The following is a 26,491-nucleotide window of genomic DNA, read 5'->3' on the forward strand; positions in this document are numbered from 1 at the left end:
CGCTGCCCTCTGCCTGCCCATCCCCCGCTCTGCGCTGCGTCGTACGGAAGAAGGTGGAAAACACATGTTGTAAACATATGTTTCAAGTGTTTCAGATGTTCTAGAGGTATGTTGTAAGTGTTTCATGCGGATGTTGCAAAAGTAGATCGTGATGTTGCATATGTTGCAATGGTTGTACACGTATGTTGCAAGCTTCTATTCCCAATGTTTCATCTGTTATTCCAAACGTATGTTGCAAGTGTGTTTATTTCGATGTTGCATATGTTTCACACATATGTTGCAAGTGTTTTTCTCTGGATGTTGCATATACTTTACAATGGTTTTACGTGTTTTTCAGGTGTTTTTGCAAGTGTTTCATATGCATGTTTCAAGTGTTTCATTTGTTTTTAGACGTATGTTGCAAGTGTTGCATCTAAATGTTTCAAAAGTAGATCGAGTGTTGCATCTGCCTCCTCGCTTTCCACTGCCTCGCCTCAGTGTCTCCTCCTCCTCCCAGCACCGGCCGGGCATCCGCCGCCCCTTCTCCCTCTTCTCAATGCTAGTGACGGTCTGCAGGCATGGGCGTCCGGACGCCATCGCCAGACTAACCGCTGGCGATGACGGATGGTTCGGAAGTGGGCGACAGCAGTGGCACTGCTGTGGCTGCCCAGCCACGACCGGATGTCGTTGTTCGCACGGTGCAGGAGGTCAGCGACACCAATCGGCCGACGCTGACTCGCACCAACTATGGAGAGTGGTCGGTGACCATGAAGGTCAAGCTCAGAGCCCAATGGCTCTAGAATGCTATTGACAAGGGCACCAACAATGAAGAAGATGATAGTGTTGCGCCCTTGGATAGCCACCCTTGAGCCGTCACCAAACTTCACCGTACCTGTAACATCGTCGTCCAGCTCAAAGAAGGATGCCTTGGAGCCCGTCATGTGGTTGCTGGCACTAGAGTCCAGATACCACCACTGCTCCTGGTCGGCGCCCACACGTCCGAGGTGGACTTGGACGCGTGGTTCGTCGAGGTTGACGGTCTTCAGGTCCTTCCACCGTCGTTGCCTCTTTCTCTCCTCGGCCTCGACGTCGTGCAGTGCACAGAACGTCGCCATCAGGATAGAAGGCTCAGGCTCATCTGGCACAAGCCGATGATGAGGATGAGGCCACTATCCTGATGGCGACATTCTGTGCACTGCACGACATCGAGGCCGAGGAGAGAGAAGAGGCGACGACGGTGGAAGGACCTGGGAAGGCCCTGAAGACCGTCAACCTCGACGAACAACGCGCCCAAGTCCAACTCGGACATGTGGGCGCTGACCAAGAGCAGTGGTAGTATCTGGACTCTGGTGCCAGCAACCACATGACGGGCTCCAAGGCATCCTTCTCCGAGCTCGACGACGATGTTACCGATACGGTGAAGTTTGGTGACGGCTCAAGGGTGGCTATCTAAGGGCATGGCACCATCATCTTTAGGTGACAGAACGGGGAGCGCCGCACGCTAACGGATGTATATTACATCCCGCAGCTGCATTCTAGCATCATCCGCATTGGTCAGCTGGATGAGCATGATAGCGAGGTACTAATCAAGGACAGAGTCCTTAGGATCAGGGACCGGGAGCAGCGACTTCTTGCCAAGGTGAAGAGGTCACTGAACCGGTTGTACCTGCTCAACCTGAAGGTAGAGCAGCCGGTGTGCCTGGCGGCAAGGCACACCGAGGAACCGTGGATGTGGCATGCTCGGTTCGGACATCTCAGCTTCGACCCGCTTGGTCAGCTGTAGAAGATGGTCCAAGGGCTATCCCACATCAAACATGGAGGCGAGCTGTGTGATAGCTGCCTGGCCGAGAAGCAGAGGAGGCTACCATTCCCAAAGGCGGCCAAGTATTGCGAGAAGGATGCTCTCAAGCTCGTCCACAATGACCTCTGTGGGCCGATCACGCCTGCTACAAACGGTGGTCGGCGATACTTCCTCCTACTCGTGGATGATTGCTGTCGCTACATGTGGCTGCAACTCCTAACGAGTAAGGACGAAGCGGCGACAACGATCAAGAAGTTCAAGATGTGTGTGGAGGACGAGAGCGGCAAGAAGCTCCGCGTGCTGAGGACTGATCGCGGCGGTGAACTCACTTTGGTGGAGTTCGCTGCGTACTGCACGAATCAGGGTGTGGGGCAACACCACACCGCGTCGTACTCGCCACAACAGAATGGCGTGGTGGAGAGGCAAAACCAGATAGTGGTCAACATGGCTCGATCCATGATGAAGGCCAAAGGCATGCCGACAAGGTTTTGGGGTGAGGCAGTGACCATGGCGGTGTTCATCCTCAACCGCTCTCCAACCAAGGCCCTGACGGACAAGATGCCGTTTGAAGCTTGGTATGGGCGCAAGCCGAGCATGTCCTTCCTTCGAACATTCGGCTGCATCGGCCACGTCAGGAAGACGAAGCCGAACCTCACCAAGCTAGAGGACAGGAGCACACCCATGGTGTTCCTGGGCTACACGGAGGGTACCAAGGCGTACTGACTCTACAACCCACGCGCGACGTCATGTTCGACGAGAAGGCGGCTTGGGACTGAAGCAGTCCGAGCATGGGGAAAGTTGGCAGCTTCACCAACACCTTCATCATTAAGCACCTGGTCATCCACGGTGGTGGAGACACTGGGGAAGAGGTGCCGAGAACTCCGGGAGAAGTGCCGAGCACTCCAGCGGTAGAGCCGAGCACTCCTGGAGGGATGCCGAGCACATCAGGAGTGGTGCCGGGAGGTTCTACAGTGGTGGCGACCACTCCAGGACGGGTGCCGAGCACTCCCATGGTGGAGCCAAGACATCTTGCAGTGGTGCCGACCACTCCAAGACTGAGGCTGGGCACTCCTACAGTGTGGCCGAACACTGCAGGAGTAATGACGAACTGTCTAGAAGTAGTGTCGACCACTACAACCAGGGTGTCGAGCACTCAAGCTACTATGCCGAGCACTCTGGCGGAACAGGGAACTCCATCGACGCTGATCGAGTTCCCCTCACCTCCAAGTGACATCACTGAGTTCGTGGACGCCTACCACGAAGGTGAGGAGGTGCGGTTCCGCAGGCTGGACGATATCGACGGTGGCACAGGGCCCTTAGGCCTGGCTGGTCGGCTGCTCAATGATGTAGAGCTACTACTCGTCAGTGCTGAGGAACCACCCACATTCGCGCTAGTCGAGCGCGATGGAAACTAGCGACGGGCGATGCTGAAGGAGATGAAGGCAATCAAGGAAAACGAGACATGGCAGCTCATCGATCCACCTCCAGGATGCCGTCCGATCAGCCTGAAGTGGGTGTACAAGGTCAAGCGGGATGAGCTCGGCGCCATTGTTAAGCACAAGGCGTGCCTCGTCGCCTGAGGCTTTGTACAGCGCGAGGGCATAGACTTCGAGGAGGTCTTTGCGTCAGTAGCGCACATGGAGTTGGTCCATTTCCTACTAGCCTTGGCAGCAGCAAAGGACTGGCGCGTCTATCACTTAGACGTTAAATCGGCCTTCCTCAACGGCGAGCTAGCGGAGACGATCTTCGTCAGGCAACCTCTAGGTTTCGCTGTCAAGGGAGAGGAGCACAGGGTGCTCCAACTGCGCAAGGCGCTCTACGGGCTACGATAGACCCCACGAGCATGGAACGCCAAGCTTAACGCCACGCTGGGCGAGCTTGGGTTTCAACGGTGTGCAACCGAGCACGCGCTCTACACGCGGCGACAGGGGAAGGAGGAGCTCGTCGTCAGCGTGTATGTGGATGAGTTGATCATCATCAGCGCACATACGGAGGACATCAACGGCTTCAAGCACGAGATGGCGGCTTGTTTTCGAACGAGCGATCTCGGCGCACTCTTCTACTACCTCGGTATCGAGGTGAGACAGGGAAAGGGGGAACTCACGCTCAGTCAGAGCGCGTATGTCTCCAAGCTGTTGGAGAGGAGCGGCATGGATGAGTGCAAGCCATGCGTGACTCCGATGGAGGAGCGGCTGAAGCTGACGAAGGCCAGCACCGTGGCGAAGGTGGATGCAACACTCTACCGGAGCATCGTCGGCGGTCTTAGCTACCTAGTCCACACAAGGCCGGACATTGCGTTCGTCGTGGGCTACGTCAGTTGCTTCATGAAGGATCCTAGAGAGGGTCACTGGGTTGCGGTGAAGTGGCTACTGCGCTACGTCAAGGGGACAGTGGATCATGGGATCATCTTCCCAAAGACCGGCAGGAGTAGGCTGTAGCTCACTGTGTTCAGCGATGCAGACATGGCGGGGGACATCGACGGACGACGGAGCACCTCTGGCGTGCTCATCTTCCTCGGGTTGGCCCCAATTTCATGGTTATCGCTGAAACATAAGGTGGTGGCGCTATCTACGTGTGAGGCAGAGTACGTAGCGGCGGCCACAATGGCATGCCAAGTTGTGTGGCTGCGCCAGCTGCTGGGCGAGCTGACCGGCATGGAAGCTCACCCACCAGCACTGATGGTGGACAACCAGCCCGCCATTGCCCTCGCGAAGAATCCGGTTCTGCACGACCGGAGCAAACACATCGACGTGAAGTTCTACTTTCTCAGAGACTGTGTCGATGGAGGGCAGATCGTCATCGAGTTTGTCGAAACTGGTCGGCAACTCGCGGACGTCCTCGCCAAGCCGCTCGGACGTCTTCGACTCATGGAGCTGAAGGAGATGATCGGCATGGAGGGGGTATAAGAGTTAGTAGTAGGATTAGGGTAAGATTGTTAGATAATCTACTGCTACCTTGTGTGAACACAGTAAGGGGAAAACGGCACCGAAAAGGCCCCCTGCTGTGATACTGTAGCCGTTGCAGGTGCAGGCGCCGAATGGCTCACCTGTAGCACTGTAGCCACATGTAGAGGCCGGCGCAGAGTCAGCCCTACTGTGTTATCTAGTTACTGTTGCAGCATGTGCGTTGTACTAGGACTAGATGGATAGAGTTATATAAATAGACTACCACGGCAACTTAGTAAAGAGAGTTCAGATTTGCCATCTCCCAGACAGGGCTTTGTCCAATGCTGATGTCTTGTACTGTGTGTGTATGCTCTGTTCTCCCTTTTTCTTTAAGCTCTAGCCATAGTGCATGGGGACGGACAACGCTTGTTCATGGTCGGCACGGCTAGTGGGTGCTCGCAAGACTGGTGAGTGGTTCACTCACCTGAGTCGGTGATCCTGTGGGTCAACAAATATATGGTGATGATCTGATTGTGTTTGAAAACAAAGGAGGGCTCAGAAGTTTTCAGGTTTCTTGAGCTGGTCATGCATGATCATCTGTTCACTTAATTCATATGAATGTCGTTGCTTCAGTTACTCTTGGATGGCTCGAATCTGATCTTGATGGGTTTTCTGTCTATTATTTATTCCAGATTTACATACATTATCATTTGCCTGATGGCATCAAAGTGTGCGCTAAGCTTTCAGCACCTAATGCTAGCCCCAGGGATGTAGGATGGTGTGACGATTATAAGCATGACGATGGACACGGACCTGACGAGTTCTCCTACACCTGCGATTTCGAGTACCTGCCTCCTTTGATATTGACATGCCTTCTTCCACGGTCCTATCCCCCAAGTTTCGCTGTCACTGCTAAGTGGATGGATGGGCCTTATGTTTCTCAACTCTCTGTCAGATGCTTGACACTATTTGGGCGGGGCTGCCAGGGCAGGAAGTCGTATATCAATGGGTTGAATGGCTACATAATTCTTCCATGTCTTATCTTTGGATTGATGGAAGCATGACACTGGGCCCAGATATTGTCAACCACAATGGAGATAACCGTGCAAACTCAAGAACAAACTCACTGGAGTCTGTAATCCCTTTGACGCTGAACTACAGTAGTAAGAAGCGTTATCAAGCTTTTCTTGAGGCTATCCATATGCGCATGATATGTCTTAACCAGACCAAAGGTAAACATTTTCCTCCAGCTCTAAGCTTATCACTTACTCTGTGCTGTCATGTTAGGCCCTTACCTTGTTGAACAATGCCTTGGTTGTAACCAATTAGCTGGGTGCAAGTGCAATATAGTAGACAATTTATATTTATTGGGAACCAGGGAACCCCAATTGCGCTTACAAAGAAGTTTGTTCTCCTGTAAATAACTTTAATATTCAAAAAATTAGGTTCAAACTTCATCAGGCTTCCAAGCAAACACTTTTTTTTATTAGAAAAGAGAATATATTAATATCCTAGCTTCTGCATCGACTAATGCATACAATTGTTCCTTATTACACATAAGCACAAGGGCCCACGCAATCTCAAAAACAAAGTTTTGATAAAAAAGGAAGAAGGTAAAGTTTCCCAATGCAACATCTAAAACGTAATTCTATTACTGAATCTCCAACCGTTTCTTACAAACACCTCCATCGCGGTTATCTCAATCTTCTTACAACCCATCTTCATCATTTGGTGATCCTCCTCCTTCTGAAGTAGGGACCAAAACCTGATCCAGTAAGTCCCTCTAAAGATAACCCGCAAATTGCAAATAAGATGGTGCTAGCACCTTGTCAAAAACTATGTCATTCCGGGTTAACCATATTACCTAGCAAATTGCACTCGCACCCACAAGAATTTTGGATTTTAGCTTCCTATTAAACCCATGTAACCAGTCTGTAAATATATTGTGCACACTAGTTGGAGGTATTAAATTAAAGGAGATATAAATAGTTCGCCACACAAATTTAGCAAAATGACAATCAAAGAGTAGATGTTGTATGGACTCCTCAGATGAACAAAAACAGCACTTCCTGTCTCCTTGCCACTGTCGTCTTACTAAATTGTCTTTTGTTAAAATTACTCCCTTATACAAATACCACAAAAAGACTTTGATTTTAAGAGGTAGTTTCAGTTTCCATATTGAAGTGTTATAAGGTATAGCTTCAGATCCTAATAAGGCTCTGTACATGGATTTTACTGAAAAGAATCCATTCTAATGTAGTCCCACACAAAATGATCCCTCTGGTTTGTTAATTGTACATCTTCCACCATGGCAACCCCCTCGTGTCATGCTTGTAGATTAACACCTACCACGGATCTCCTAAAAGCCACATTTAACGGTGTCATAGATAACACCGTTCTCACAGACGTCCCTTTTCTCCTAACAATATTATATAGTGCAGGAAAGAGCGATTTTAAAGGACGTGGTCTTATCCACGCATCCTCCCAAAATCACACTTGAGAGCCATCACCTAGTTCGAACTTGCCTAACAAGAGGAACTCCCCCTTGACCTTCATGAGGCCAGCCCAAAATTGAGAATCCCCAGGCATATGTTGAACCTGTGTTAGGGTCTTGTTTTTTAGATATTTATTCCTAAGTAATTGTTGCCAAACCCTATCTCCATTCAGCAACTAAAAAAAGCCATTTGCTTAGGAGACACTTATTTTAAACATCTAAATTTAAGATACCCAACCCCCTTGATCTTTCGGTGTACAAACTACCTCCCATTTAGTCAATCTGTATTTTTTCTTGTGTTCATCGCTCTGCCAAAAAAACCAGGATCTGAAATAGTCTAACTTCTTCAGAACCCCTTTCAGTAATTCAAAAAAGGAAAGCATAAACATATGAAGACTGCTTAAAACAACGTTAAACAAGACTAGCCTCCCTCCTACCGACAACATCTTACTTCTCCAATAGTTCAACCTCTTTTGAAAACGTTCTCCAACATGTTTTCGGTCCTTATTCATGAGCTTTCTATGATGCATAGGAATACCCAGATACCTAAACGGAAACGAGCCCAAATCACACCCAAAAATTTGTGCATAATCGAATTGATTCGCTTTGGCTGCTCCGTAGCAAAATAATTCACACTTATGGAAACTTATGGAAATTGATCTTGAGCCCCGACAACTGCTCAAAAGCACAAAGTAAGAGCTTCATATTTTTTGCCCTCTCAAGGTCATTATCCATAAAAATGATAGCTTCATCTGCATATTAGAGGACTGAAAGTCCCTCATCTACCAAATGCGGAACAACCCCTCGAATATGATCGGCCACTTTAGCTCGTGAAATAAGGATAGCCACCATATCAACCACTATGTTAAACAGAATAGGAGATAACGGGCCCCCTTGCTGCACTCATTTCCTAGTTTGGAAATAATGGCCTATATTATCATTAACCTTTACTGCAACACTTCTGTCGGTGTTTCGGACCGGGGGTCCTCAACCAACTAGTGAATTTGAACTGCGTGCCCCTAATCCCGGATGGTGATGCAAAGAGACACAAGGTTTATACTGGTTCAGGCAATCGATGCCCTACGTCCAGTCCGAAAGATCGATCTTGTATTCCTCGCACCGAAGTGCTAGTAGTAGGGGGTTACAAGCACAGCAAGAGAGGGAGCTAATCCCAGGTCTCGGTCGAGGTGTCGTGTGGGCTGCCTGAGTCGTTGCTCTCAGGCGGCCGGGATGTGTGTGTGTGTTACAAGGTGGTCTTTTCTTTTTCGTCCCCCCTAAGTGGCCCAAGTCCTCTCCTTTTATAGTTGAAGGGAGGACAAGGACAGTACATGTGCTGACTATACGGCATCGTGCCAACAGGGGTGGTGTGTCCGAGCCCTATGGCCTGTTCTTGTGGCGGCGTGGTCGTCGGAGTGGTCCGTCCTTGGAGCACTGGGGCGATGTGCTGGTCACGTCCGACCCTGTGCGTCTTGGGAGCTTCTGGGCTACCTCGGAGCAAGCGCGGCGGCCAGGACGCGGATCGCTGTGGATTGGCGGCGCATGAGACCGAGGCTTGGTCAGTGCTGAGGCTGCACCGTAGTGGAGGTCTCGGTGGGCACGAACCCCGAGATTGCCGAGACCTTGGTGTGTAGTGCCGAGGCCCCGAGAGGGCAGCTGATCTGGCGCGCTGGCTTGGAGGCGGTGATGACCCGGGCCAAGTAGTCCACGCGATGTTGTTTTCGAGGCGGGGATCACGGGGCACAGTGCAGTGTGGGCGCTGATCGTGGGCACAACGTCAGAACACAGTGGCAGGTAATCCCCGCCTTGCCCTGCCCCAGCCGATATGGCATTGATGCGACCTCAGGTCCCGTCGGCCATTCTGTGGTGTCGAGCCATCGTCCGGCTGAGATTGTGGGAGTGGTTGAAGTATTAATGGGACTTGACGTGCTGTCAGGAGGGTTGGTCGAAGCGGGGGCGATGAACTATGGATGAGTTGGACTCGCGCGATATGGAGAATGAGGCCTTGCATGAGACGGAGAGTGGGGCCTCGCGCGAGACGGAGATCGGACCCCTTGCCGAGGCCTTCCGTGAGAGGCCTCGCGCGACACGGAGAATGCATCCGCTGCTGAGGCCTTCTGTGAAGAGCCTCGCACGAGGTGGAGATCGTGTCCCCTGCCGAGGCCTTCTGTGGAGAGCCTCGCGCGAGGCGGAGATTGTGTTCCCTGCCGAGGCCTTCCATGGAGAGCCTCGTGCGAGGCGGAGATTGCGTCAGGGCACCGAGATCTTCTGCGCGAGGCTCGAGATGAGGCAGAGAGCCTGGCGGGCTCGGACGTTGCGGGTGCGGGGCCCGTGGCTTACCTTCCAGCTTTGTTTTTTGACGGGACTTAAGTAACCCTTATGATGTTCGCTCGGGGTACCCCGTTCTGAGGTACCCGACAGTAGCCCCCGAGCCTCTGGGAGAGTGCGTGCACTCTCCCTGAGGGTTTGCCGAGGCTTGGTTTATTCCCGCTCCCGTAGGAATTGGGTTTTGTTTCTTGAGGTTCTGGTGGGTGTGCGTGAGCGCACCCGCCGGGTGTAGCCCCCGAGGCCCTGGAGGAGTGGAGTTACTCCTCTAGGGGCTTTTTTTGTTTTCGTGTTTGAGCGAGGAGTTTTTATCGCATTTGCCGAGCCCACAAGCGCAAGTTCGGGTTGCGGGGGGTCTCGGCGAGGCTGCAGGAAAAGCCCTCTAGCCTCCGCACGAAGCGAGAGGTTCGTCAGGGATCCCCCTGACTTCAGGTATGACCCTCGCGCTTCCTTTTTGCTCGGAAGGAGGGATGGAATGTGCCAGGCTACCCTCGATGGGCACGAGCGTGGGCACTTCCGGTGAGCTGTTATTGGGTAGTCCGAGTGAAGGCCCGAATCCCGTTCGCTAAGGGTCGGCTAGCGGTCTGGAGACGCACTCCAAGAGTACCAGAGGGTTTCTTTAGTGGGTGCCGAGGCCATTCGCTGGGCCTCGGTGGCTCAGTGCCTCCCTACGGTGGGATCCCATTCGGAGACCTCCCTGTCGGTCTCGGACACGACTTAGGACGCCCCGAGCGATCGTTCGCTCGGGCCTCGGCCATTCGTAGGCTCGCCCCAAGGTCGTCCCTGACTCTGTTGCCCTAGGGCGACTGTCGAAACCTCTGGAGGCCCAGCCTTCGAACCCCTAGACCGTAACGGGCTCGGTGCCCTTTATCGTATTTGTAACGGAACTTCTAGCGTGGACTTAGACCGTTTGTCTTTGTCTTGGGCGTAGGAGGAGCCCCCGAGCCTCCGCCAGGAGCAGGAGGGCGGTCAGGGGTCCCCTGGCTTTTTCGTCCGACCCTCACATATCATTTTCGTTTAGACAGAGGGTTTGTTTGCCGAGCCCATTCTGGTGCGAGCCGGAGCCGCTGGTCTCGGCAAGGTTGCAGGAAGAGCCCCTAGCCTCTGCGTGGATCGAGAGGGCCGTCGGGAGTTCCCCTGGCTTTTTATACACCCCTCGCGCGTGAAGGTTTGTTTGTCGAGGCCCCTTTGGGCGCAAGCCCGGGTCGTGGGGTCTCGGCGTATCTGTAGGAAGAGCCCCCTAGCCTCTGCTCAGGGCGAGAGGGCCGTCAGGAGCTCCCCTGTCTTTTTGTACGACCCTCACGCTTCCTTTTCGCTCGGAAGGAGGGTTTGTTTTGCCAAGCCCCTTCGAGTGCGAGCCGGGGTCGCTGGGTCTCAGCAAGGTTGCAGGAAGAGCCCCTTAGCCTCTGCACAGAGCGAGAAGGCCATCAGGGGTTCCCCTGACTTTTTGTACGACCCTCATGCTTCCTTTTCGCTCGGAAGGAGGGGTGGAATGTGCCTCGCTACCCTCGGTGGGCACGAGCGGTGGCACCTCCGGTGAGCTGTTATCGGGTAGTCCGAGTGGAGGCCCGAACCCCATTCGCTAGGGGACGGCTAGTGGTCCAGAGACACACTCCAAGAGTACCAGAGGATTTCTCTAGTGGGTGCCGAGGCCGTTCGCTGGGCCTCGGTGGCTCGGTGCCTCCCTACGGTGGGATCCCATTCAGAGACCTTCCTGCCGGTCTCGGACACGACTTTGGGCGTCCCAAGCGTTTCGCTTGCTTGGGTCTCGGCCCCGTATAGGCTCGCCCGCGGTCGTCCCTGACTCTGTTATCCTGGGGCGACTGTCGAAACCTCTTGGGGCCCAGCCTTCGAACCCCTAGACCGTAATAGGCTCAGAGCCTGGTTCCTTCATATGAAAGGAATAGGCCATGGGGAATATCTTCCCTATTGGCTCGGCAACGGGTGGCGCGCCTTTTGAGGCGGTTTCCTAGGGAGGCAAAACGACGCCTGTTGCCATAGTGGCCGAGCATGACGTGGTGGATGGGACGTGACTGTTCTCGCATTTAATGCGGGAGACGTGGGCGTGTGGGCCGGCGAAATCGGCTCGTGGTTAACTGCGCCGAATCGGGGGGGGGAAACTTCCCCAATTTCGTCGCCCGTTCGTTTCACCTCCCCCCTGCATAAATACCCGAAGAGTCTCGCCCCTTCCCATCTTACCTTGCCCGCATTAGCACTACCTCTGTCGAGCCGTCGCTAGAGCAGCGGGTGCCGGGAAGAGGAGGGGAGAAGAGCGAGCATGAGGAGAAAGCGAGAAAAAAGCGAGAGCATGGGAGAGGAGAAAAACTCACCGCCGCATCCGATTCCTCCATCGCACCCATGGCCGGCGACATCGTCATTATCGAGGCGGACCCCTAGGATCCGTCGGATGTCACCGAGGAGATGCTTCAGTCACTTGTCGACGGCGGACTCCTTCGCCCGGTGACAGACCCCACCAGGCCGGAGTGGATTGCTCCATACGGCGAGCCAGAGCCGAGGCCTCGCGACGGCTACGTCGTAAGCTTCGTCTCCTTTCACGAGCGCAGCCTCGGCGTCCCGGCGGATCGGTTCATGCGGGCGCTCCCGCATTACTACGGCGTGGAGCTCCACAACTTCAATCCCAACTCCATCGCTCAGGCGGCTATCTTTGTTGCCGTCTGCGAGGGGTACTTGGGGATTGCTCCCCATTGGGAGTTGTGGCTCCACCTATTCCGGGCGGGGCACACTACCAAGCCGACGGGCACGTTGGGTACACGGAAGGCGACGAGGGCCGGCGGCTGCACTCTCCAAGTGCGCCAGGACCGCCTGCACCTCTACATCCCAGCCCAACTCGCATCATCCAATCGCCGGTGGTACACGAGTTGGTTCTACCTCCGTAATGACGACGGAGGACTTCCCCCTTACACTGGGCAGATTGTGGGGAGTTGCCCGGAGAGGTGGAAGTACGGCGTCCCGAAGGACGACCAGCCCAAGCTGCAGCCGCTTCTAGAGGGGCTGGCGAGGCTGCGGGGCCACGGTCTCACCGTGGCTGTGGTCGTGGCCGCCTTCCACCGCCGGAGGGTGCTGCCGCTGATGGCTCGGTGGCGGCGGCTGTTCGAGATGAAGCCGGGTGAGCCTATTGAGGGCATCCGGATGTCCTCCTTCGCCCTTTCCGATGAGGAAATTCTTCGTCAGGTGGGGGAGACGGTAGAGGCGAAGCTGAGGGGCGGCAACTTGACCCCTATCGCTATGCGGCCGTCGCGGGGGTTACTCTCGCTGGTAAGTCGTGCACCGCTGTAACCTTCGAGCCTCCTCAGTCTCCCCTTACCCCTTGTTCCCTTATGCGCGTCTGTCGTTCCTACAGGGGATAAGGGACGTGCGCTCATCCCCGCCGCCCGTTCCTGAGGATGCGAGGCGGCGGGTGATCAACCGCGCGCACGCCGATGCGCAGAAAAAGCGGAAAGACGCCAAGGCGGCGAAGCGCACGAAGCGAATCCTCACACGAGAGGAGCTGGATAAGCGCCGCCGTCAACAATGGAAGGATGGTCTCCCATTGGAGGAAACCCCGTCGACGTCGCTGTCGACGGAGGCCTCGGACGGGGATGACGGGGGCGAGGTGGGGCGAGGTCCCCTGGACCACATTCCTGACGTAGTGGAGGTGGTGCCCGGGGCGTTGGCGTGCGACCCGGCACCCCCGGGAGGAGGAGGAGAGGCGGGCCCGGGGTCGGTGGTTGTCCGCTCCAGGGCCGAGGCCGACACGCCCGAGGCATGGGCGTTGGGAAAACGCGCCGTCAGCCCGGTGGGCTCGGTGGCTGTGGTAGAACAAGTGGCGGTGGAGGCGACACCACCGCCCCTGTAGAGGACCGAAGGGGCGCCGGGGTCCATTGAGGACCGACCGGCGCCGATGGACACGGAGGCGATGCCTCTGCCGTCGCCTCCGCCGTTGCGGACAAGGTTAGCCGTGGCGAAGCGGTTGCCGCCCCGCTCAAGGCAAGTGTATTTTTGGCAGGGTCATAGTGCCTTCTGTTCGCCTTTTGGTCTCGCGCTGACCCTGTTATTTTTCCTTAGTCGGAAGCGGTCTGCGGATGAGCTTCCCTTGGCGCCCCTTAAGGCGCTCAAGGCGAGCCCCGGCTCCTCCGCCCACTGGGTGGCGGAGGCACAAGCCGCTATCCAACGCGGCGCGGCGTCGGCAAGGGTCGATCTGAAGGAGCCGGCCGCCCAAGGAGGGGCTACCGAGGCGGCCCCTACACAGACGAGGGAGGGAGTACCTCCACCCCGTGAGGGCGAGGCTCATGAGTCGGATGGGGCCAGTGTGCCCTTGGCTGCCGAGGCCTCCGGGGTCTCCGAGGCTGAGGCGACAGAGGCCAGGGCGCCCAAGACCGCCGAGACCGCAGTGGCTGTGGTCGATGTTTCTGCGTCCTCCGAGGCCACGATGGCGGAGGCCGGAGCCCCTGAGACCACCAAGGTTGTTGTGATGGTGGCGAGGCCGTCTGTCCAGGAGGCGGAGATGGAGGCGGCAAAGGCCTCAGTGGCGCCCTTGGTTCGGGGGCCGCCGTTGTTGCGAGAGAGCACCCGGGAGACGGAGGTCTATCCGATCTCCTCCGATGATACTTCCCGGGCGTGGGAGGTGGTCGACGCCGAGGATGTCGGTGCCATGGAACAGCCGGCGCCGATCTTGGACGAGGGAAGCTTGGCCCTCGTGCGGGTGTGACCCGAGCCTCGCGGGTGGGATCACCCGCGAGTACTGTGGCGGAGCCAGGACGACCCTGAGGGGGAGCCTCTGTTCGCCCTCGAGGACGCAGCCGAGGGCGGGCGTTGGGGCACCTTCGAGCAATACCGCTAGCTGGCGGAGCGGTCGCTACGGACAGCCTTGTCCGTGGTGGCCGACGACCTGCCCGGAGTCGCCCAGGTTCGCGTTTTCCTTTCTCGCATGACGTTGTCCTTTTCTGGTTTTGTTACAATCAGTGACCCCTGGGACCAGCTTCAGCGGCAGAAGGGCCTTCTCGCCGGTGCCAACGAGCTCTTGTCGGCGCGGAGCGCAGAGGTAGAGGACCTCCGCCTTCGTTGTGCCGACGCGAAGGTCGAGGCGGTCACGGCCCAAACGCAGCTCGCCCCTCTGGCGGCGCGGGTCAAGGAGTTGGAGGAGGAGCTAACCCGCGCGGTCAGTGATCGGGATGCCTCCAGGGGCCGCGCTGCTAAAGCTACGGCCGCGGCTCTCGCGGGGCAGCTGGGGGCGGAACAGAGGGCGCTCCAGCTGACGAAAGGTGCCTTGGATGAGGCCCTTGCTGCAGCTGAGGCCTCGTGGACCGAGGCTGTGGTTTGGAGGGGGACGGTCGAGGGTGAGTCTTAGTCCCCTCATTTTGTTTTCTTTATGTTCGCTCCCTAACTCCCTTGTGTGACGCAGAGCTGGGGAGTGAAGCTTCCAGGGCGGCCGAGGCTTCTCGGGTCGAGGTCCAGCGCTTGAAGGAGGAGGCCGAGGCCTCCAGGACCGAGGCCCTACGCTGGAAGGAGAAAGTCGAGGCCTGTCGGGTCAAGACCCGACATTGGGAGCTGAAGGCCAAGGGTGAGTTGCGTGGGCTTCCTTTCCTAATTTAGATTGTTTTTTTTCGCTCAACCTTACTCTGTTCTCCATGGTGCAGAGTCAGAGGCGGAGGTTACTCGGGCAGCCAAGGCTTCCAGCATGGTGCAGACGGTGCTTGATAACAAGATCGAGGAGCACGAGGCGCTGAAACGTGCTGCCCTTTCTGCCTGCGAGGCCTTGGAGGTTGAAGGGGTTCAGTCAGGCAGCTCCCTAGGGAGCTGTCTGATCACGCTGAGCAACCAGATGCGCGAGCGGCTTCGAGGAGCGCTGCACATGGGTGTCAAGCGCGCGCTGGCCGTCATTTCTTCTCACTACGTCGGCGTCGACCTCCCGGCCATCAGTGATGGGTATGTCCAACCTGATGATGACGAGGAGGCTGACGCGGTGGTCACGAAGCTGATGGAGGCGGCGGAAGGCCCTAGCGCTGGCGACGCTCTTCGAAGAGGAGGTGGTTCCTCCCCTACCATCTGCCGGTGCTGAAGGCCCTGAGCCTTGATCTGGGCCCAAGGGGCCATGTAAAAATTAGAGTAGAAATTGTTTTTGTATCGTAACGCTTGTGGTCGCCGGGGCCTTTCTTTTTTGAAGGATTTGTGTTTCTTAGTTATTTTTCTTGTGTTTCCGAGCCTCTGCCCTCTGTTGCTCCTGATCAGATTTCATTTGCAAAACATCCCCTTGGGGCCTAAGCCATCCCTTGGGCGAGAGGTAGTGAGGGAGTGCCGTAGCCTGGAGGCGTTGGCCGTCTCGCGACTCTATCGGCCTCCTGCTTAGGAAATAGACCTTGGTCCGAGGGGTTTTTACAACCGATTTCGTCAGAGCATGCTAGAGTCTTGGCATAGGAATTTTTGTGAAAAATGACTGAAGAATGGTGCGTGGGATCTAGGGGGAGTCCCCCATCTAGCCCCCGAGGGAGGCTTGGTTCTGCCAAGGCAGAGCCGAATCTCCCTTGTCGTGTTACTGTATTGCCGAGGCCTATGATGGGCTCGGGGGTTTATCGGAATATTAGACCAACTAAAGAACGCTTTTTAATTGTATTTCGAGAAACGATATATACAATGCTTGGAAATTTAGGGATAAAAGCGACGTAGCTGTTCTATGTTCCAAGCGTTGGTGAAGACTTCGCCCTTCTCGTTGGCCAGCTTGTAGGTCCCGGGCTTCAGTACTTGGGCGATGATGTACGGTCCTTCCCATGGCAGGGTCAGCTTGTGGCGGCCCTTGTTGCTCTGTGCTAGCCTCAACACTAGGTCGCCTACCTTCAAGTCTCGGCCTCGGACGCGTCGGGCCTGATAGCGCCATAGGCTCTGCTGGTATTTGGCCGAGTGTAGTAGCGCGACGTCTTGGGCTTCCTCTAGTTGATCAAGGGCGTCTTCTCGGGTGGTGCGGTTACTTTGTTCGTTATAGGTTTGTAGCCTCGGGGAACCATATTCCAAGTCAGTGGGGAGGATGGCCTCGGCCCCATAGACCAGGAAGAAAGGCGTGAACCCCGTGGCTCGGCTTGGAGTGTTCCTCAGGCTCTAGATGACCGATGGGAGTTCGGCGAGCCATTTCTTGCCAAACTTTTTCAACCGGTTGTGAATCCTTGGCTTGAGGCCTTGTAGAATCATGCCGTTGGCACGCTCTACTTGGCCGTTGGTCCTTGGGTGTCCTACGGCCGACCAGGCCACACGGATGTGGTGGTCGTTGCAAAACGTCAGGAACTTTTTGCCGGTGAACTGTGTCCCATTGTCGGTGATGATGGTGTTGGGGACTCCGAATCTGTGGATAATGTCAGTGAAGAACATCACTGCCTGCTCGGATTTGATTCGATTGATCAGACGAGCCTCAATCCATTTGGAGAACTTGTCGACTGATACCAGTAGATGGGTGTAGCCCTTGGGGGCTTTTTGCAGAGGCCCGACCATGTCGAGCCCCCACACGACGAATGGCCACGTGATGGGGATGGTTTGTAGGGCCAGGGCCGGGAGATGTGTCTGCCGAGCATAGTACTGGCATCCCTCGCAGGAGCGTACTAGCTTGGTAGCGTCGGCGACCGCCGTCGGCCAGTAGAACCCTTGGCGGAAAGCGTTCCCCACGAGCGTCCGAGGCGCCGCATGGTGCCCGCAAGCGCCTGCGTGCAAGTCCCAGAGCAGGGCTCGGCCCGTCTCGGCAGTGATACATCATTGGAGGACGCCTGAGGGATCTCGCCTATACAATTCATCATTGTAGAGGGCGTAGGTCTTGGCTCGGCACGTGAGCCATCGTGCTTCGGTCCTATCGCCAGGAAGCTCCCCCCGATCAAGCCAATCGAGGAACGGGATTCGCCAATCTACGTCCTGATTAGTCTGCGGAGGCTCGGTGTTGACTTCCATGACCTCAGGCTCGGTCAAGGGGGTCTCGGCAGCAGAGGGGTCATCGAGCTTTGCCGTGGGTCCCACAGGTGGGCCCTCCTCTGTCATCGAGGTGTAGTCAATGGAAGGTTTGTGGAGGTCTTTGGCGAAGACGTTCGGAGGGACCGGGGCCCGTGCCGAGGCCATCTTTGCCAGCTCGTCGGTGGCCTCGTTGTACTTCCGCGCGATGTGGTTTAGTTCAAGGCCGTCGAACTTGTCTTCTAGGCGACGTACTAATTTGCAGTAAGCCTCCATTTTGGGGTCGAGGCAATTTGACTCCTTCATCACTTGATCCACGACGAGCTGTGAGTTGCCTCGGACGTCGAGACGCCGTGCCCCAAGTTCGATGGCGACTTGTAAGCCATTGATGAGGGCCTCGTACTCGGCCACGTTGTTGGAAGCGGCGAAGTGGAGCCACACCATGTAGCGCATGTGTACCCCGAGAGGCGAGATGAAGAGCAGGCCCGTGCCTACCCCGGTCTTCATCCGGGATCCATCGAAGTACAGGGTCCAGCACTCCGTCTGAGTTTGAGCAGGTGGCAGTTGGGTGTCTATCCACTCAGCCACAAAATCGGCTAAGACCTGAGACTTGATCGCCTTTCGAGGCACAAAAGTCAAGGTTTCCCCCATAAGCTCGACGGCCCACTTGGCTATCCTGCGTGAGGCCTCCCGGTTATGTACTATCTCCCCCAGGGGGAAAGATGATACCACGGTCACCGAGTGAGACTCGAAGTAGTGACGCAATTTGCGCCTGGCCAGGACCACGGCGTAGACTAGCTTCTGGATGTGGGGGTAGCGTGCTTTGGTCTCGGAGAGCACCTCGCTGATGAAATAAATAGGTCGTTGGGTGGGCAGGGCATGCCCCTCTTCCTGCCTCTCCACGACCACGGCAGCGCTGACCACTTGGGTCGTTGCGGCGACGTAGAGTAAGAGGGCCTCGTCCCTGGTCGGGGGTACCAGGACGGGAGGATTCGTGAGCAGCGCTTTGAGTCTGTCGAGGGCTTCTTCGGCCTCGGGGGTCCAAGAAAAACGCTCGGATTTTCTCATGAGTCGGTATAGAGGCAAACCTTTTTCGCTGAGGCACGAGATGAAGCGGCTCAGGGCCGCAAGGCATCCCATGACCCTCTGTACTCCCTTGAGGTCTCTGATTGGTCCCATGCTGGTTATGGCCGAGACCTTCTCTGGGTTGGCTTCAATGCCGTGTTCCGAGACTATGAACCCCAAAAGCATGCCTCGGGGGACCCCGAACACACACTTCTCGGGATTGAGCTTGATGCCCTTCTCTCTAAGGCATTTGAAGGTTACCCTCAGGTCATCAACGAGATCCTTGGCTTTTCTGGTCTTGACCACGATGTCGTCTACGTAGGCCTCGATGGTCCGCCCAATGTTGTCGCCAAAGACCTAGGTCATGCACCGCTGGTACGTGGCACCTGCGTTTCTGAGGCCGAAAGGCATAGTCACATAGCAGTACATGCCGAATGGCGTGATGAAAGAAGTCGCGAGCTGGTCTGACTCTTTCATCTTAATTTGATGGTAACTAGAATACGCATCAAGGAAAGACAGGGTCTCGCACCCTGCAGTGGAATCAACGATTTGATCGATTCGGGGTAATGGAAAGGGGACCTTTGGACAGGCTTTGTTCAAACTGGTATAGTCTACGCACATCCTCCATTTCCCATTTTTCTTCTTGACTAGCATGGGGTTGGCCAACCACTCTGGGTGGGACACTTCTTTGATAAATCCGGCCGCTAAGAGTTTCTGTATCTCCTCACCAATGGCCCTACGCTTTTCCTCGTCGAAGCGGCGTAGGCGTTGCCTTGCCGGTCTAGATCCGGCCTGGATGTCCAGGGCGTGCTCGGCGACCTCCTTCGGTATGCCCGGCATGTCCGAGGGACTCCATGTGAATATGTCGGCGTTCGCACGAAGAAAGTCGACGAGCACAACTTCCTATTTGATGTCGAGGGTGGCGCTGATCCTCAGCGCTCGGTCGTCGGGGTAGGCGGGGTCGACCGGGACGAGTTTGATGGCCTCTGCGGGCTCAAAGGCCCCTGCGCGATGCTTGGAGTCAGGCGTCTCGCCACTGAGTTGGTCGAGGTGGGCGATGAGGGTCTCGGCCTCCGCAAGAGCCTCAGCGTACTCGATGCACTCAACGTCGCAGTCGTATGCATGCTCGTACGTGGACTCAATTGTGATGATACCGCTGGGGCCTGGCATCTTGAGCTTGAGGTAGGCATAGTTGGAGACTGCCATGAACTTGGCGTAGCACAGCCGCCCTAGGATGGCGTGGTAGGCTCCCCCGAACCTGACTACTTCGAAGGTAAGGACTTCTTTGCGGTAGTTGGAGGGAGTGCCGAAGCAGACGGGAAGGTTGATGTGCCCGAGGGGTCGTGTGCGCTTCCCTGGCATGATGCCGTGGAAGGGTGCGACGTCGTCTCGGAGCCTCGACCGGTTGATCTCCAAGAGCTCCAGGGTATTGGCGTAGAGGATATTGAGGCCGCTGCCTCCGTCCATCAACACCTTGGAGAGTCGGGTGTTGCCGATGATCGGGTCGATGACCAGTGGGTACTGTCCGGGGTTCAGAACATGGTCAGGGTGGTCGTCTCGATCGAAGGTGATCGCCTCCCGAGACCAGTCGAGGTACTGGGGGGTGGCCACCTTGATTGAGAAGACCTCTCGGCATTCCCTCTTGCGCTGCCGCGCCGTAAGGCACGCCGAGGGTCCGCCAAAGATCATGAAGGCATTGCGTACCTCGGGGAACCCATCGTCCTTGTCCTCGTCCCGGTCGCCGGCGCCCATCTGCTTGGCGTCGTCGTCGGGGAGCCCAAGCCTGGCGTAGTAACGCCGCAGCATGGAGCAATCCTCGAGGGCGTGCTTGACCGGGCCTTGGTGGTAAGGGCAGGGCTTCTTAAGCATGTCGTCGAAAGGTCTGGGGCCCCTGGGGTCTCGGGGATTCTTGCGTTCCGCGACCGCGACCATATCGCCCTCGAGGACGGCCCGCTTCCCCTGGCGATCCTTCTTCTTTCTTTTGGGGAGGCGGGGAGCCGAGGCCTCGGGGGCCTCATCCCACTGTTTCCCCTTGGCGTCGTCCGTGGGGAAGATGGCCCCTATAGCCTCCTCACCCGAGGCGAAGTTGGTGGCGATGTCGAGGAGCGCGGCGGCCGAGTGCGGCACGTTCTGGCCTAGTTCTCGGACCAAGTCTCGACAAGTGGTGCCAGAGAGAAAAGCCTGGACAATCTCTGAGTCACCAACGCTGGGCAGCTCGGTGCATTGTTTCGAGAAGCGCCGGATGAAGTCTTGGAGAGACTCATCTGGTTTCTGGCGACAACTCTTAAGGTCTCAGGAGTTCCCAGGGTGCACGTATGTGCCTTGGAAATTACCGACGAATATCTGAACCAAGTCGCGCCAGTCGTGGATCTGATAGGGAGGAAGGTGCTCAAGCCAGGCTCGCGCCGAGTCTGACAAGAGCAGGGGGAGGTTGCGGATGATGAGCAGATCATCGTTCGCGCCGCCTAGCTGACAAGCCAGGCGATAATCGGCGAGCCAGAGCTCGGGGTTGGTCTCGCCGCTATATTTCGTGAGGTTGGTCGGCTGGCGAAACCGGGCTGGGAACTGAGCGTTGTGGATGGCCCTACTGAAGACCCAAGGGCCAGGTGGTTCGGGAGAGGGACTGCGGTCCTCCTCACTGTCATAACGGCTGCCCCGATGCGGATGGTAGCCTCGGGCGGGCCCCTCACTGTCGTGGCGCCGTTGTCGGCCGACCACTCCGAGATTACCCTGCGCCTTGCGTCGGTTATCGAGGCGGTCGTGGACCGGGGGGACCCTGTGGGCTATCGGTGCTCGAGCGGGCTCGGGACGAACCGAGGCTTCCTTATCCTGCTGAGGCGGGGCTGCGGGCGAGTTCGAAGCACCCCCGTGCCGTCGGGAGGCGGAACTTTCGGCCTGCTGTACCGCGGCGGTCTCTAGGAGATCCCGGAGCTCGCCGCGGACCCGCCGCCCCTCCGTGGTAGAAGGCTCGGGCATTGGCGCATTGCGCGGACAAGCATTGCCGCAGCCGCGATGTTCTAGCTAGCGCGATTGAAGACTGGGGGTTGCTCACTCCCTTCGTCGTCATGGATGCGGTGATGCACGTCGCGGGCCCTCCGTCGGGCTCCTCCGCCTTCACCGCGACCTTGCTGTTCCTGTTCGAGAGAGTCTCGAAGGTGCTGTAGAAGAAGTTGGTCTTGTTCGACCTTGGCCTAGAGCTCACGGAGCTGTTCCAGGTCCGGGCGTTGAGGTCGCGCAAGAGCGGGGTTCTCGTTCCGTGCTGCCGGCAGGACCACGCGCGGAGGTGTGGCGGCGCCTATTCCTGGGCGAAGCGGGGAACGGCTACCTGCCGCCTCGTCCTCCTCGCCCGCCCTCGGCATCCTGAGCCCGACGTGGAAACACTCGCGAGTGGGGTCGTGAGCACATTCATCGTCAGAGTCAGAGTAGCCGAAGCAGTAGTCGCTTGCAGTCAGGAAACGGCGCATAGCCCCAGGGTCGTGGAGTCCGAAGAAATCCACTCCGGGCCATGCCTCGTCCTCCTCCGAGGAGTCGGCGTGGGTGCCCCGGTCGAGAGTGAGGCGCTGGCGGCATTCTGAGGGATCCTTGTGAGCGGCAGCGTAAGCGTAAGCACAAGAGGTGGCGGCATTTCTCAACCCAAAGGGGTATGAGGATGGTGCCGTCGCCGGACTTTGCTCCACCGGAACTGGCTCTTCAAGGAGTGGTGAAGCAGAGCTTGGTGACTGGGCGTCGCCATGTGCCACCGGCGTTTTTCCTTCATCCAGGCTCAGGCTTGATAGGTCCCCAGCCAGGGAGCCTGCGCCAACAGCTGGTCGTAGGGTGTCGGCGGGGACCGGCGTGCCGTCCTGGATTTGAGTAGCATCGGGGTGGTCTTGCTCGCGTCGTGTCTGGCGAGCACGGCGAGAGCGGCCGCCCGGGCGCCGCCTGCGCCTGGGCTACCGGTGCGTGACGTCGTCGTCGGTTGGTGGGGCTCGGGGCGTGAGGAGCACCATGTCGTACTCATGCCCCAGAGACATGAACTCCAGGCTCCCGAACCAGATCACCGCGCCGAGACGTAACGGTCGTACGGGGTCTGCCATCCAGAACTTGTTGGGATGATAAAACTGACACGCAGAGGCCCCTACCTGGCGCGCCAACTGTCGGTGTTTTGGACCGGGGGTCCTCAACCAACTAGTGAATTTGAACTGCGTGCCCCTAATCCCGGATAGTGATGCAAAGAGATACAAGGTTTATACTGGTTCAGGCAATCAATGCCCTACGTCCAGTCCGAAAGATCGATCTTGTATTCCTCGCACCGAAGTGCTAGTAGTAGGGGGTTACAAGCACAGCGAGAGAGGGAGCTAATCCCAGGTCTCGGTCGAGGTGTCGTGTGGGCTGCCTGAGTCGTTGCTCTCAGGCGGCCGGGATGTGTATGTGTGTTACAAGGTGGTCTTTTCTTTTTTGTCCCCCCCTAAGTGGCCCAAGTCCTCTCCTTTTATAGTTGAAGGGAGGACAAGGACAGTACATGTGCTGACTATACGGCGTCATGCCAACAGGGGCGGTGTGTCCGAGCCCTGTGGCATGTTCCTGTGGCGGCGTGGTCGTCGGAGTGGTCCGTCCTTGGAGCACTGGGGCGACGTGCTGGTCACGTCCGACCCTATGCGTCTTGGGAGCTTCTGGGCTACCTCGGAGCAAGCGCGGCGGCCAGGACGCGGATCGCTGTGGATTGGCGGCGCGTGAGATCGAGGCTCGGTCAGTGCTGAGGCTGCACCGCAGTGGAGGTCTCGGTGGGCACGAACCCCGAGATTGCCGAGACCTTGGTGTATAGTGCCGAGGCCCCGAGAGGGCGGCTGATCTGGCGCGCTGGCTTGGAGGCGGTGATGACCCGGGCCAAGTAGTCCGCGCGATGTTGTTTTCGAGGCGGGGATCGCGGGGCACAGTGCAGTGTGGGCGCTGATCGTGGGCACAGCGTCAGAACACAGTGGCAGGTAATCCCCGCCTTGCCCTGCCCCAGCCGGTATGGCGTTGATGCGACCTCAGGTCCCGTCGGCCATTCTGTGGTGTCGAGCCATCGTCCGGCTGAGATTGCGGGAGTGGTTGAAGTATTAATGGGACATGACGTGCTGTCAGGAGGGTTGGTCGAAGCGGGGGCGACAGACTATGGATGAGTTGGCCTCGCGCGATACGGAGAATGAGGCCTTGCGTGAGACGGAGAGCGGGGCCTCGCGCGAGACGGAGATCGGACCCCTTGCCGAGGCCTTCCGTGAGAGGCCTCGCGCGACACGGAGAATGCATCCCCTGCCGAGGCCTTCTGTGAAGAGCCTCGCGCGAGGCGGAGATCGTGTCCCCTGCCGAGGCCTTCCGTGGAGAGCCTCGCGCGAGGCGGAGATTGCGTTCCCTGCCGAGGCCTTCCGTGGAGAGCCTCGCGCGAGGCGGAGATTGTGTCAGGGCGCCGAGACCTTCTGCGCGAGGCTCGAGATGAGGCGGAGAGCCTGGCGGGCTCGGGCGTTGCGGGTGCGGGGCCTGCGGCTTACCTTCCAGCTTTGTTTTTTGACGGGACTTAAGTAACCCTTATGATGTTCGCTCGGGGTACCCCGTTCTGAGGTACCCAACAACTTCCTCTAGATATGACCTTCGAAATCCATTCACACCAAGTTGGTGAGAATCCTTTCATTCTGAGGACCTGTTGAATAAAAGGCCACTTTATCTTATCATACGTTTTTTCGAAGTCTAACTTTAAAATCACACCATCTTGTCTTTTCCTATGTAACTCATGAATCGTTTCATGCAACATAACAACTCCTTCCATAATGTAACGACCTGGGATAAAGGTCGTTTGTGACGGTCCTATCAACTTGTCTGCCACTTTCAAAATTCTATTATTTAGCACTTTCCTAAAAATCTTAAAGCTCACGTTTAGCAAATAAATTGGCCTGTATTGTTGTATTCGGGCCGCATCAGCAATCTTAGGTAGCAAAGTAATAACCCCAAAGTTTAGGCTATGAATAGGCAATCTCCCAGCATGGAATTCATAAAAAAGATTCATTAAGTCTGGCTTTATAACTTCCCAAAAAAATTGATAGAAATCCGCAAGAAAGCCATCCGGACCAGGTGCTTTGCTATGTTCCATGTCAAAAACTGCCATTTTGACCTCCTCCTCACTGAATGGAGCTGTCAACATCTCATTCTCCTCCTCCGACACTTGAGGTATGTCATGCCTCAAAGTCTCGTCCATTGAGAAAGAATTTGGTATATGAGGTTCAAACAGTCCTTTATAAAATTCAGTTATATAGTTATTCAGATTCGCATCTCCAACAATAATTCCCTCTTCTTGTTCTAGCCGTATGATTTTTGTTTTGTTCCATGCAAACACTTGTTCTGTGTGAAGTGTATGGAGACCTTGTGCAGACTGCATGTCAAGGAAGGTAGTGTATTTCAGTTGGTATGCCCTGATAGCAAGTGCAAAGATTCAATTCCACCATATGTGCTGAAGAGGCTTCTTACAGAAGCAGAATATGAGCGTTGGATAGGCTTCTCCTTCAGAAAACACTGGACTCAATGTCAAACGTGGTTTACTGTCCAAATTGTGTGATCCGTTGCATGGAAGATGACGAAAACAATGCACAATGCCCAAAATGCTCCTTTATCTTCTGTTCGTTCTGTAAGGGGCATATCATCCAGGGAAGAAGTGTTTAACTCCTGAAGAAAAGATACAGCTCCGAAAGGTATATATAGGATCCTTGATTTGTAGTGTGCAGTTTAATCTCCGAAAAGATACAGCTCCGAACGTCGCAGCATGCTATGATTTTACTGAAAATGTACAGGTTTCAGGCAGGATGACTGAGAAGGAGATGGCGCAGGAACTGTTCAACATCAGACAACTGTACAAGGATGTTCGGCTGTGCCCGAAATGCCGAATGGCCATCGCCAAAACTGAAGGGTGCAACAAAATGGTGTGCGGAAACTGTGGCCAGTTCTTCTGCTTTGCCTGCGGCAAGGCCATCAGTGGTTATCAGCATTTCAGGTAGGCCTTTCGGGCATCCAGTATCCTATATTTCTTTCTGAAACACGAGGGAAGAGCTCAAGGTTTTCTGGTCAGCCTACTTATGTTTACGCAACACAAGTACACTTTTGACATGACATAGCACAAAACCTATGCATTCCATTTTAAAGAAAAACAACAACTCATTGCATTGCAGGGATCAGGACTGCAAACTCTTTGCGGTGAGAGACATAGCGGAGTGGGAGAGGCAAATGGCAGAGATACAACCTGAACGCCTGATGAGAAACGCAGCACGCCCAATTGGTTCTACCGTCAGATGCCCCAAATACCGTGCACAGAAATTTAAGGTAACGCAACCTAGACTCCTAGTAATAGTATGCTTTCGATCTGTATCTGTATAAAAGAACTGTATTTTGGGGTGCCGAATTAATGTGAAGCTGAGGGGTACATATCTTGTGCACACAGGAAGATGAGAAGACCATGCGAACTGAGCATAACTCGGCTGGTGGAACCTGCCCATCCGGGTTCAAGTCCCTGACTTGACCTGGGTGCTCGTATTTTTATGGATTTATTCCAGAATTTAACGGCACTATTCTTTCAGAGGTAGGCGACGTGCCCGTCGACAGCGAGGCGTCTGTGGTGACTTCGTCAATCTCAAGATTTGTCGGTCCAACTCAGTTCTTCAGAGGTGCTCATAGAGGTAGGGTATGCGTGTGTACATTCATAGGGGTGAGTGTGCGCTTGTGTATGTGAGCGTCTGCGTCTATAACTGGGTCTCACAAAAAAAGAAGATGAGAAAAAGATTTTCTGCTGGGCGTGCATGACCGACTACTGCAGATGGAGGATCCAGAATAGAAAGGCGGGGCACTCATGCATCTGAAGGTAAAAAAATCCCCTCGTCTGTCCCACGCCAAAATACACGTCTGTGGCCGTCCCGTCTCACGGGGATGCGGTGCCGCTGTATATGGGTGGGGCCAGGGTTCGAGGATTTTCTCGATCTGCGTGAGAAGATCTTCCTAGTGAAATACCCGGTGAGACGTTGTCCC

The 26,491-nt window shown here is 55.9% G+C and overlaps 1 pseudogene; it reads left to right on the top strand.

The window, feature by feature from the left end:
* Window positions 1–1,765: 1,765 nt before the first annotated feature.
* On the top strand, window positions 1,766–25,988 carry LOC136492129 (uncharacterized; annotated as a pseudogene).
* Window positions 25,989–26,491: the final 503 nt, after the last annotated feature.

This window comes from Miscanthus floridulus, chromosome 11 (assembly GCF_019320115.1).
Source record: "Miscanthus floridulus cultivar M001 chromosome 11, ASM1932011v1, whole genome shotgun sequence".
In the NCBI taxonomy this organism is placed as follows: Eukaryota; Viridiplantae; Streptophyta; class Magnoliopsida; order Poales; family Poaceae; genus Miscanthus; species Miscanthus floridulus.